This window comes from Plecotus auritus (assembly GCF_963455305.1).
Source record: "Plecotus auritus genome assembly, chromosome: 2".
In the NCBI taxonomy this organism is placed as follows: domain Eukaryota; kingdom Metazoa; phylum Chordata; class Mammalia; order Chiroptera; family Vespertilionidae; genus Plecotus; species Plecotus auritus.
In genome coordinates this window covers 120,565,305-120,578,462 of record NC_137771.1, presented here as the reverse complement: position 1 = coordinate 120,578,462, position 13,158 = coordinate 120,565,305, and the positions used below count along the sequence as shown (strand labels likewise).

General features: G+C 44.6%; 1 pseudogene across 1 annotated transcript; it reads left to right on the top strand.

Annotated features, from left to right (window-relative positions):
* Window positions 1-1,642: 1,642 nt before the first annotated feature.
* Window positions 1,643-2,452, top strand: LOC308240853 (phosphoethanolamine/phosphocholine phosphatase-like; annotated as a pseudogene). The gene has a single exon. The product of its transcript is annotated as a phosphoethanolamine/phosphocholine phosphatase-like (transcript).
* The last annotated feature ends 10,706 nt before the right edge of the window (window positions 2,453-13,158 follow it).

Here is a 13,158-nt window from a genome sequence, read left to right as displayed (position 1 = left end):
TATCGGGGGGAAGGGGGTGTGAGGGATGTGGGAAGAGACTGGACAAAAATCGTACAACTATGGATGAGGACAGTGGGGGGGGGGAGTAAGGGCAGAGGGTGGGGTGTGAACCGGGTGGAGGGGAGCTATGGGGGAAAAAGAGGAACAATTGTAATAATCTGAACCATAAAGATTTATTCAATTAAAAAAAATAAAAATAAAAATAAAAAACAGTGGTACATCTGCACAATGGAATATTATGCTGCTGTAAAAAAGAAGGAATTCTCACCATTTGCAACAGCATGGATGGACCTGGAGAGCATTATGCTAAGAGAAATAAGCCAGTCAGAGAAAGAGAAGTATCACATGATCTCAGTCATTTGTGGAATATAATGAACAATATAAACTGATGAACAAAAATAGATACAGAAACAGAGAGGCATTGAAAAGACTTCCAAACTTCAGTGGGAAGGCAGGGGAGAGGTGAAGAAGTAAGAGGTCCACCAAAGGACTTGTATGTATGCATATAAGCATAAGCAACAAACACAGACACTAGGGGGGTGAGGGCATTTGCTGTGGGTACAGGTGGCCCAGGAGAGGTCAATGGGGAGGAAGGGGGGAAGGAGACATATATAAGACTTTAAACAATAAAATTTTTTAAAAAAATAGATGAATGGATAAAGAAGATGTGGTGCATATATACAATGAATTATTATTCTGCAATAAAAAGAATAAAATCTTCCCATTTGGGAAAACATGGAGGGACCTAGAGGTTATTGTACTGAGTGAAATAAGTTAGACAGAGAAAGACAAATACCATATGAATTCACTTATATGTGGAATCTAAAAACAAAACAAATGAATAAACAAAACAAAATGGAAACAGACACATAGCTATAGAGAACAAGCTGGTAATTGTTGAAGGATAGGGGAGGAGAATAGTAATAAAAATGGTGGCTCCAGCTCTGGCTCCGGGTATGCGCGGAGGCCCGGGCGGGGGATGGAAGCCAGGTGGAGGGGACACCCCAGAAGCACATCATCCACGGCCCCTCCGGACTGACCAGAGGCACTTGTGAGCCCAGAAATCCGAGGGTGGATAAGACACCGCATCCGCTCCAATTCCCGTGAGCACCCGGGGCTCCATCCTACGCCAGAATACCTCCGCGAGCCCCTCTCTCCACTCTCTGCACTTCAAACTCAGCCGGAACAGACTTCTGCCACTGCAGCTCTGCAGGAGAGTGGAAGAGAGATGGAAAGACAGAGAGAAATATCGATGTGAGAGAAACATCAATGTGAGAGAAACACGTTGACTGGCTGCCTCCTGCACAAGCTCAGACCAGGGTACCGGCCAGGGAGGAGCCTGCAACCGAGCCTGCTGGAGAAGCTCAGAGATCCTTTGCCCCTTTTATTTGAGGAACTCTTTTGGATGACACAAAATGATTTGATCATTCAAGACAAAACCACTCTAGAACAGCGGTCGCCAACCTTTCGGACCTCACGACCACCAGTGGTCCGCGGACCACCGGTTGGAGATCACTGCTCTAGAGGAGCTCTGGATGATGGCTAGAGACCCACAGTCCCTACAGGTAGTGCTCCGGGTGGTGTACCAACAATGAGCGGGTGTTTTCCGGTTGCTGGCCTCCATGCCTGTCTAGGGTCTTGGATGTGCCAGCGCCTCTGGCCGAGGCCTGCTAACCCGCCGCACCTGCTCTCGCTTGCTTCCTCCTCTTGCTGCTCTTCTTCCCCCTGCTCCCAGGACAGCGGGAAGGCTGTGCAGGGCGCGCCGCGCTTCCTCCTGACCTTCGATTTTGACGAAACTAACCTGGACAAAACCAGCGTGTGGCCAGGGGCCTGCGCGCCACCTACAGCGAGGGCTTCTACAACGAGTGCGTGCAGCGGGTCTTCAAGTACCTGGACCAACAGGGCGTGCGGCGGCGGGACCTGCGTGCCATCTATGAGGCCATCTCCCTGTCCCCGGGCATGGGCGACCTGCTGCAGTTTGTGGCCAAGCAGGGAGCCTGCTTCGAGGTGATTCTCATCTCGGATGCCAACACTAGGTCGCAGAGAGCGCTCTGCACGCCACCGGCCATCTGGGCCTGTTCCGTCACATCCTCAGCAACCTGTCGCGGCCCCGCGCACTGGAGCACTGCGGCCCTTCCACACGCACAGCTGCGCGCGGTGCCCCACCAACGTGTGCAAGCACAAGGTGCTCAGCGACTCCCTGCGCGTGCGGGCCCAAGACAGCGTGCACTTCGAGTGCCTTTTCTAGTGGGCGACGGCGCCAATGACTTTTACCCCATGGGGCTGCTGGCCAGCGGCGACGTGGCCTTCCCGCGCTGCGGCTATCTCATGCACTGCCTTATCCTGGAGGTGCAGAAGGCCGAGCCCAGCTTGTTTCGCGCCACGCTGGTGCCCTGGGAGACCGCCCATGACGTGCACCTCCCATCTGCAGCGGGTGCTAACGGCGTGCTGAGACGGCTGCCTGCAGAGGGCGCCCCGACGAGGTGCGGGGAAGGGAGATCGGGAAAGAAAATCTAGTTTTACAACTTCCTTTCCCTTTCGCTTTGGTATGTCCCTCTGGGAATTTCTAGAATTCCAGCCCGTCCATTCGGGGGCTGAAAGAGGGAGTTCGGAGCCATCCCTATCTATGTAGTTAAACCAGCTTGGCTGCCTCTCTCAGATCCATGGCAAACAGTTAAATTCTGGAGTCTGACCCAATCCGGGTGATGTGCATACCTGGGAAGGCAGCATCGTTTCCTAAAAGCTTGTCCTCCGAACTGAAGGAAGAGGTTCCTTTGCAGGCGAGAGAACTTTAACTGCTGCCCGGCCCCGCAAATCCCCCTCTCCCATCCTAGGTCAAGGAGAAAATCCTCACGCATTGGACTCCCCTCAGAAAGAGAGGAAGCTATCCGGCGACAGCCCCAGGCCTAGATCTCGCTTCACCTACAGCGATCCCACACTACATCCCTTTTCTTGTCTCCCTTCCCCCGCCCATCCAGCCAGCAACCCCGAAAGAAGAAAAGCCAGATGGAACAGTCGCCCCTGGTGGTGGAATGTGGTAGCACACTGTCCGGCTTGGGTCGGACCATTCAGGAACCTAGCAGCTGTGCCTGGGTGCTTTCTCGTAACCCTGCCGTCTATGCAGCAAGATCAGGGACTTAACCAAAGTCACCTCCATGGACTGGGCCCTCTGCGGCCCCCTCCTCTCATATGGAACAGAAAGCCATGATGTTTTAAAGCAGAGCCAGAGAAACCCAAGCCCCTCCTCTTTGGTGTTTTAGAGCTATTAAAGCGGGGGCGGGGGGGGAAGGGGGGGAGAGACAAAATATAAACAATAAAATTGATAAATGAAAAAATAATGCTGCTATGAACGTTTGTTTTTGTGTGAACATATGCTTCTATTTCTCTTGGAATATGCTTAGGAATAGAATGCTTGGTCAAATGGTAACTATGTTTAAATTTTTGAGGATTGCCAGATTGTTTTCCAAAGTTGCTGCACTACTTTACATTCCCACCAGCAGGGTATAAGAGTTCCAGTTTGTCTACATCCTTGTCAACATTTATTATTCTTTGTATTTTTTTATCCTAGTGGATGTGAAGTGGTATCTCACTGTGGTTTTAACTTGCATTTCCCTGATGGCTAATGATTTCCATGTTCTTATTGGCCATGTGCATATCTTCTTTGGTGAAATATCTATGCAGATCCTCTTGCTCATTTTTATTTTATTTTGGTAAGAACATTTAATACAAGATCTCTTTTGACCATTTAAAATTTAATTATTTATTTTTATTATTGAATTGTAAGAACTCTTTATATAATTTTAGATACAAATCCTTTGTCAGATATATGATTTGCAAATATTTTTCCCAGTCTACAGATTGTCTTTTTAAATAAAGCATAAAAGTTTTAAATGTAGGTGTTCTGAAGCACAAAGTTTTAAATTTAGATGAAGTCCAATTTATCTATTTCTTTTGTTGCTTATGCTTTTGCTGTCATATCCAATAATCCACTGCCAAATTCAAGGTCATAAAGATCTACCCCTATGTTTTCTTCTAAGGGTTTCAAAGTTTTGGCTCTTAGATCTTTAGTCAATTTTGACCTAATTTTTGTATATAGTGTGATGTCCATTTCTGAGATGGTTTAACAAGCATCCAATTTTATTCTTTTGTGTGTGGCTAGCCAGTTGTCCCAGCACCATTTCTTGAAAAGACTATTGTTTCCCCATAGAATTGTTTTGGCATCCTTGTTGAAAACAATTAACCCATTTATACATTTTTTTTTTCCTGGACTTTCCATTGATCAACATGGCTAGCTTACAACTTACTCTTGCTTCAGAATAAGTTGTGATATCAGGAGGTATGAGTCATCTAACTTTGCTCTTCTTTTTCAAGATTATTTTGAGTATAATGGGTCCCTTGAGTTTCCATATGAATTTTATGATCTGTTTGTCAATTGCTACAAAATAGCCAGCTGGCATTCTGGGAGGGATGGTGTTGAATCCATAGATCAATTTGGGGAGCATTGCCATTTTAGCAATATTAAGTCTTCCGATTTAAGAACATGGGATACATTTTCAGTTATTTAGGTTTCCTTGCATTTCTTTGAACAATGTCTTGAGTTTTTGGAGAATACATTTTGCACTTTTGTTACATTTATTCCTAAGTACTTTATTTTTTATTCCATTTAAATGGAATTATTTTCTTTTCTTACACATTTTATTTATTGTTTAATTTTAGAGAGAGAGGAAGGGAGGGGAGAAGAAGGAGGAGGAGGAGAGGGAGGGGAGGGGAGAGAGAGAGAGAGAGAGAGACTTGTTGTTCCGCTCATTTATGCATTCACTGGTTGACTCTTGCATGTGCCCTGACCAGGGGTTGATCCCACAATCTTGGTGTATCCGGATGATGCTCCAACCAACTGAACTATCTGGCCAGGACCAGAATTATTTTCTTAATTTCATTTTTTGTTTTCTCAGTAGTGCTATATAGAAATATTTGTTTTTGTATATATGCCTTGCATCTTGCAACCTTAATGAGCTCATTTATTAGTTCTAATAGTTTTTTAGTGGATTTCTTAGGATTATCAACACACAAAATTATGTTATCTGCAAATAAAGATGGTTTTACTTCATTTCTTTCCAATCTTTTATTCCTCCCTCCCCCCAATTACTCTAGGTAGAATCTCCAATACAACAATGAGTGGAAGTGGCAGCCATGGATATCTTAGGAGGATGTTCTAAGTGGATGATCTTAGGAGGAAGGCATTCAGTCCTTCAACACTGAGTATGTAAGCTGTGGGGTTTTTGTAGCTATCTTTTTCAGGTAGAGATGTTGGTTTGCTGGTATTTTGTTGAGGATTTCTACATCTACACTTATAAGTGGGAGGGAGAATATTTAGTACATTTCATTACTAACTGCAAATGAAAAATATATATGTATATATTTAAACTGGTAGACATTTAAAAAAATCAAGAGATTTCACTCTATAGTAATTTATCCAATCTTGTCCATAACTGATCCAATCTAAGTACCACAGAACAGAAAGGATCACAGGTAAGACAGCTGCTGTGATTACACTTAATTCATTAGAATCCCTTCCTGTCTCTATACTTGAGCTACAGTGCTTTGCTGAAGCTTCACTCATCAGCAAAAACCCCTTGCCAGACTATGGATCCCTTCTTTATAGTTGAAATAATATCCAAAAGCTTTTGAACACAGAAAGACTCTGGTTTTCTAAAATCTTTGCCGAAGCCTTTCTGTTTCATGAAACCCTGGATATCTGGATTGGACTCCCAACAATCAAATTCTACTTCATCTCCCAAATGAATGAACAGACCTGGAGATACCAAACTAATTTCTTCAAAAATTTTAAACAGGAAGTGTAAGTTGTATTTAAAATAAGATTTATAGGTCCAAAAGTCCCAGGCTGGTGTTCATGGTAACATGGAGTCAGATCTTTCTGACCTTTTCCCCAAGACTGTGCATGTCCAGGGGCATCTAATTCTGGAATGATTTGAATCCTGTAATCGGGAATATTTATCACCATGTGGACTTCATTTGGTGTGTAAACATGAGACAAAGAATAGCTTCCTTTATTGCTTATCTCTGGAAAAGTCATGCTCTCATAAGGGTCTTGGTGTAGGTTTTATTTCTTGAGATGTATTTGTCTGGTTTTGGTATCAGTTAATATTAGTGTCAGAGAATAAAACGGGAAGAATTCCCTCCTTTTTTATATGCTGGAAAAATTTATAAAGGGTTAGTGTTAATTCCTTTTTATTTATTTATTTTTTTAATTCCTTTAAAAATGTTTGGTAGAATTCACCAGGGAATGGTAATCATTTCACAATATATACATACATGATACCAATGTGTTGTACACCTTAAACTTATACAATATTATATTTAAATTATGTCAATAAAACTGGGGGAGGAATTCATCAGTGAAGCCATCTGGGTATAAACTTTGTGGATAATTTTTTATTTTTTTAAAGTTAACATGTGCATATATAGGAAACTGAAAAACACAAGCAAAGAATAAAGCCATCCATAATCACAAGCAGTTTACAGTCTGACGTGTCCTTCTAATTCCTGTGTATCTACACAACTAAGCTTCCACTTTTATGTAATTAAGATGGTATAGTTATGCATCATGCTTTCTCACACATCATGAATATTTACCATTTCAAAGTCCCAAAGCTATGAGTATTTTGATAACCAAGAATACCTTACACCAACTCAATCTGGAAGAAAATGTAATCCTGCCTTACTTGGTGACAAAAATTTCATAAAGGACAAAAATAGCAACAGACCTCTAGATAAAAGATATTCACAAAGTTACAATTATAATACTGTGTTCCCTTAATGTTCCATAGCAAGAGTATACAAAGTGTAATGCTTCTAAGAGAATTATGATTTATACTTTAAAATATTAGCAAGGAGGCAAATTTAGACTGAAGTACTTAACAACATATTCCTATAGCACAGTCTAAAGAGGTGCACGCACATCCATGGTTATCACCACAATGTGAATCATATTAACACATCCACACACACCCCTCGCATGAACAAGTCCTGATGTCCATTTCTGAGATGGTTCAACAACTCCATGTCCAAGACGCTCTTTTCTAACAATTATAACAAAAAGATATTTACAAATTGGTTAATTCACTAGTTCTACTTTTTATCAGACATTGTCACCTCAGAACATCAGAAAAGATCCAATGTTGCAAAGTAAAGAAAAAATCTTGTCCACAATAAACACAGGAACTTTATAAAAATACATATAGACCTATAGTTATAACCTGAAACTTCCTTTTAGGTATGGAGATATTAGCAAAGAGCCCTTCCCTTCACCCTTCCTCTTCTCCCCCCTCCCCCACGTCAGTGACTAAACACCTGGCTCCAAGAGGTGGATTAACAAAGACAATCTCAGAAGACAGTCTGTCCTAAAAACTAACAAGAGGGCTTTTATATAATGGGATTATTTTACTACCTCTACTTTTAATATATTTTGTGCATTTAGACTGTTTATCCTTGAATACACAGCAATATTAACTAATCTGCACATCCGACATAATAAAAGCCTAATATGCAAATTGTCCCCTAGACTGGGAGTTCAACCACTTGCTATGATGAGCACTGACCACCAGGGGGTGGTGCGGAACATGGCAGATGTTGGCGCCGCGCTGGGACCTCTCACCAGCTACTTGGGGATGGGGGTGAAGGGGACAGAGGTGTGGTGAGAAGGAGGGGTCTCTGCTGAGCTTGCTCTCACTCCCTTTGCTACCCTCCCCCGGGATGCCGGGGCTCAAGTGACAGGTAAGCCCCCACGCTCAGGTGCCCAGTGCCCGTGAGGAGCCTGCCCCACACCCGCACAGCCTCTCCGCCTGTACCACAGGAGCCGGTCTGCGAGGCAAGCCGGGAGAGAGCACGCTGCCCACCCGGCTTCTGTGTGGCACCGCTGGGTGGCCCAGAGGCCCACGCTGCGCCTTGGCCCATGGCATCCGGCTGCACTCACCACATCTCCACATGGGGACTCGGGCGCCATGACTCAGGTGGGGGGGGGCGCATGGGGGCCTGGGGGCCCAGGTGCTGCCCAGGGCCCAGAGGTCAGCTGGGACCTTCCCTTCCGTGCCAGATGCTCACTCTCCAGTCGCCGCTGGCCAAGCCTAGGGACTGCACCCATGCATGAATTTCATGCACCGGGCCTCTAGTATGTAATAATGGTTAGATAATTTTTATTCTCTAAAGACTTATGGGCACAGAACCCTTTTTTCTGTACTTCATTCCCTCCCCCTTCCCTTGTGAACAGTCAGCATACTCTCCAAGACATCAAATTTAACAATTCCATTCTTCAAATACCACCATTCCTATGAGTTAACAGAAAAAATACTTAAAGGGTGTCACTTTAACTCTTTTAACATACGTTGTACACTTTCAAATATCTAGAAAGACTAGCCATCTCAAATAAGGATTTAAGTTTGATTAAACTGCAGATAGAGGCTATAATCTGAAAGTGTCTTCTGAATAGGAAGGAACTTTCTGGCCTAGAATCCTTCCCCTTCTCATCTCTATCAACACAGTGGACAATACAATAAGCATCTGTAATGCTTAGAGGGAATTTTAACAATTTTACTTCTCATGTTTTCAGAACAGTCCTTCTTAGGAATTTAACACAAAATATACACCATGTATTTGTTTACTAACCACTTTGGTCATACACTGGCAACCTCTGTAACATCTGGAAAGACTAGATGTTGTAAATTCGAACAGTTTGTCCTTCACATACAATATAATACACAGCTAAGTGAAACACAATGCACAGGCACAAGGGAAGATGGTCAATCTTGCCTAACTATAAACATACTGGTAGAAAGCCCTTTGCACTTTCTTTTCCATCCTTCCAGATGACCTTCCGGACGAAGCTGGGGCTGCAAGGGAAGCCTGGGTCCTGGGTGCCTGCCGGCAGACAGAGGGAAGCCCGGGTCCCAGGTGCCAGAGGGAAGCTGGTGCCAGCACCTGGCGAAGGAAGGCCTACTCTTGCATGAATTTCGTGCATTGGGCCTCTAATATATATATAAAAGCCTAAGCAACTGTTATGACTGGATGACTGGAATGACCAGAATGATTGGTTGACCAGTCACTATGATGCATACTGACCACCAGGGGGCAGATGCTCAATGCAGGAGCTGCCCCCTGGTGGTCAGTGCGCTCCCACAGGGGGAGCGCTGCTCATACAGAAGCCGGACTCATGGCTGGCCAGCGCAGCTGTGGCAGTGGGAGTCTCTCCTGACTCCATGGCAGCGCTACTGAGCAGTGGAGGCGTGGCACGGCGCCCGCCCCAGCTTGGGCTCCTCCCTGGCTGCCTGCTGCTTGGCACACTGCTACATCCCCCGAGGGGTCCTGGATTGTGAGAGGGCGCAGGCCAGGCTGAGAGGAACACCCCCCCCACACACACCCCCACCGCCCTGGCCTTCCCCCATAGGAATCCATGCACCGGGCCTCATGTAGGCTATAATGCTCAAATATTTAGAAGACAATCTTTCCTAGAAATTTTAACACAAATGTACAAAAATACATTAGCTCACTAACTCTATTTTTGTCATACACTGGCAACCTCTTTAACATCTAGAAAGCCTAGATGTTATAAATTAGGACTCATTTGTCCAGTATATACATTATATACACAGGTAAGTAAAACACAATGCATGAGCATAAAAGACAATGGTTAATCTGCCTCATTTTGAAACATGCTGGCATCCAGCTCTTTGCCCTTCCTTCTCCTTCGAACCAGTGCACAAATGTGTACTGTCAAAGAGGTGGTTTGGCCATTCCCAAAATAACAGTATTTGATATGAATTTTAACAAGATATTGACTAAAATGTCTTTTTTTACTACTTCTACTTTTATGAGGCACTTCAGAACATATAGAAAGATAGATATTTCAAAAAAGTACTTAGCACTGTCAACTATTATACAATAGTGAGGAGTAAAATGCACACATAAAACAATGGTTATAATATGAAAATGTCTTCTAAATATGACCAGTCTGGCCTCGAACCCTCTTTTCTTCCTCCTCAAGGTCTTCTCCTCCATGACCTCTAACCCCCGGGGCGAACTTGGACGTGTGTGCTCCCGTGCCGCCTCTAGACGGAGTCTGACACTTTCATCTCACAGTCATTTCCAGAAGACATTTCTTCTGATTTTTTTTAAAATTGGGCCTTTGCAAGACGTGTGATTTCCTAACTCTGCTTTATCATAGTCGGCCACCTCATTACATCCAGAAGGCCTAGGTGTAGCCACGTTCTCCTTCGGAAGGTCAGGGGGAAAGTTGAGAGCAGCTTTTTCGTGTTATGTGCACAGGCGCCTACGAAGGGCCAGTAAACCTTCGCAGATTTGGTGGGCACTTCCCGCCGGCCAAATGGGCCATGTGCTCCTGCCATTTCTCTTCGGAAACCAAGGTTTACAGTGGAATGAAGACCCCGCCCCGCCAAGGTTTACAGTGGAATGAAGACTCCGCCCGCTGTGGATGGGGCTCCGCTCACCTTGGGCCCCTTAAGGCCTTTGTCCGGCTGGTCAGGACGAGGTGAGGTCTCCTCCAACGGGAAGGAGTAGTCACCCAGGCGCCCATCCCGCTCCAAGCCCTGAGGGTGGGAGCAGTGTCCACGCAGACCCGCCTCTGTCCCCAGGTCCTCCCAGCCTCCCTCTGCGCGCCCAGCGGCCGCCATTCTTCTTGTTCGTCTTGCCCACGGCGCAAGGCAGCGCGGCCTTGCGGCCTTGCGGGCTGGTCTCGTCCTGGGGCCGGGCGGGGGCTCCCCATAGGCCGGGAGGGTTAGGCCTGGAGGCCCTGCGGTCCACAGGATGCGCCTGGGGAGGCCACCGCCATCAGGCCGCGGAGATGGAGGTGGGGGTGGGGACAGAGGTTCGCTGCTGCCTCGGAGCCTGGGCCGGGCAGTGGGCGCCGCAGGGAGGGCCTGGGTCTGAGGAAGAGCCTGCTGCCATCGCCCCGTTCGTTCACCCACCGGCGGGCACAGGGCCTGGAGGGCCGGAGGAGCCGGAGGAGAAGGCTGCGCTGCCTCCGCCCCCTCACTGCGCTGCGCTTGTGGATAATTTTTTGAGTTACAAATTCAGTCATTTGTTTGGGTCTATTCAGATTTTCTATTTCTTCTTGACTCATTTAGCTTGTGTCTTTTAAGGACTTTGTCCATTTTTTCTAAGTTACCTCATTTATTGGCATACAATTATTCATAATATTCTTTTATAATTCTTTTTTAAAAATATGTTTTTATTGATTTTAGAGAGAGAGGAAGGAAGAGGGGGAGAGAGAAAAACATTGAGTGGCTGCTCCTGGAGAACAAACCACCACCTGGGCGTGTGCCCTGACCGGGAATCAAACCAGTGACCTCTTGTTCATGGATCAACACTCAACCACTGAGCCACACCTGCCAGGCTATAATTCTTTTTATTTCTGTAATGTGAGTAGTAATGTCCCTTCTTACATTTGAGTCTTCACTCTTCTCTCTCTCTCTCTCTCTCTCTCTCTCTCTCTCTCTCTCTCTCTCTCTCTCGATTAATCTAGCTAAAGGCTTGTCAACCTTGTTGTTCTGTTTAAAGAACCAACCTTGGGGTGTACTAACATTCTTTATGTTTTTCTAGTCTTGATTTTTTAAATATCTGCTCTGTACGCGGTATTCTTGGCTTGCTTGTCTGGGCATGAAACCTTTGCTTTATGAATGAATTAGGGTGAGGGGAATCAGATCCCAGTACACTCAGTGTGCCAAACCCAGGGCGGAGCCTGTGCCCTCAGAGTAGGAAGTGGGTGGGAGATGGGAGCCCTGTGTTTCTGGCTGCATCCCTCTGGAGTAGAGTTTCTATCACTCTGAGTTGGGATCGGGGAGGGAGTGGGTTTTTCATGTTCAGATGCCACAGACTCTCATTGTTCTCACTGAGTTTGGGTAGTTTTTTGTGAATAAAAGTTTCTTCATTATATATGATCTAAAGACCATCTATAAAGAATTGAATTTTTTTAAAGTAATTTTACCAATTTCACTGTGGTACCCTAGAGGTTCTCACTTTGCCATGCCAGAAATAGGCCTTTTGGGGTTGCTTCTTAATTTTTAAGTTTGATTTTATAACTATGTAAATAACATATTTACTAGGTGTACCGGTTAATAATGGCAGATTTTGTAATCAAAGAAAACATGATAATTTCAAGAGAAACATCAAAAGTGCTTTATTCAAAGTAATGTCCAACGCTAGCTACACATTTCCCCATCTTTCAGGTAATTTGTGGATACCGTCCCAATAGAACTTTTCTTGTTTTGAGGCAAACCATTCAGAGACCCAATTTTCCACTTCTTCGTATGTTTTGAAGTGCTACTCAGAAAGTGCGTGTGCCATCGATCAGAACAAGTGGTAATCTGAAGGAGCAAGGTCTGGTGAATACGGCAGGTGGGTTAATACTTCCCAGGCAAGATCTTTTAACGTGTCTTTAACTAATGTCTTTAACTAGTGTTATGGTGCATCATCACGAAGCAAAATTACTTTGCTGTGTCTTCTGGCACATTTTGGTCATTTCACGATCAAAGCATGGTTCAAATTGATTATTTGTTGTCGGTAGCGATCAGTATTAACAGTTGCATCTGTTCTTAGACGCTCATAATACACCACACCTTTCTGATCACACCAAACGCAGAGCATTGTCTTCTTTCTGAAGTGATTTGGCCTCGCAGTTGATGTTGATCGTTGACCTGGATCAACCCATGATTTTGTGCATTTGGGATTCTCAAAATAAATCCACTGTTCATCGCCAGTCACAATTTGATGCAAAAAAGGCTTTCTTTCATGCCGTTGAAGCAACATTTTACTGCTGACTTTTTGGTTTTCCATTTGTCTTTCGTTCAGTTGATGTGGCACCCATTTTCCTTCCTTTAAAATCTTTCCCATTGCTTGTAAACTGTCGGAAAATTGTTTGCTGAGCAATGTTTAATCTTTCTGCAAGTTGTTTTTGAGTTTGACATGCATCTTCCTCCAATAATGCTTGTAATTGTTGGTCTTCAAACTTTTTCGGTTGAACTGGACGTTCTTTGTCTTTCACATTGAAATAATCACTTTTAAAGCATTTAAACCAGCGTTTACAAGTATCTTGAGATGGAGGCATATTCACCATAATCTTCCTGAAGT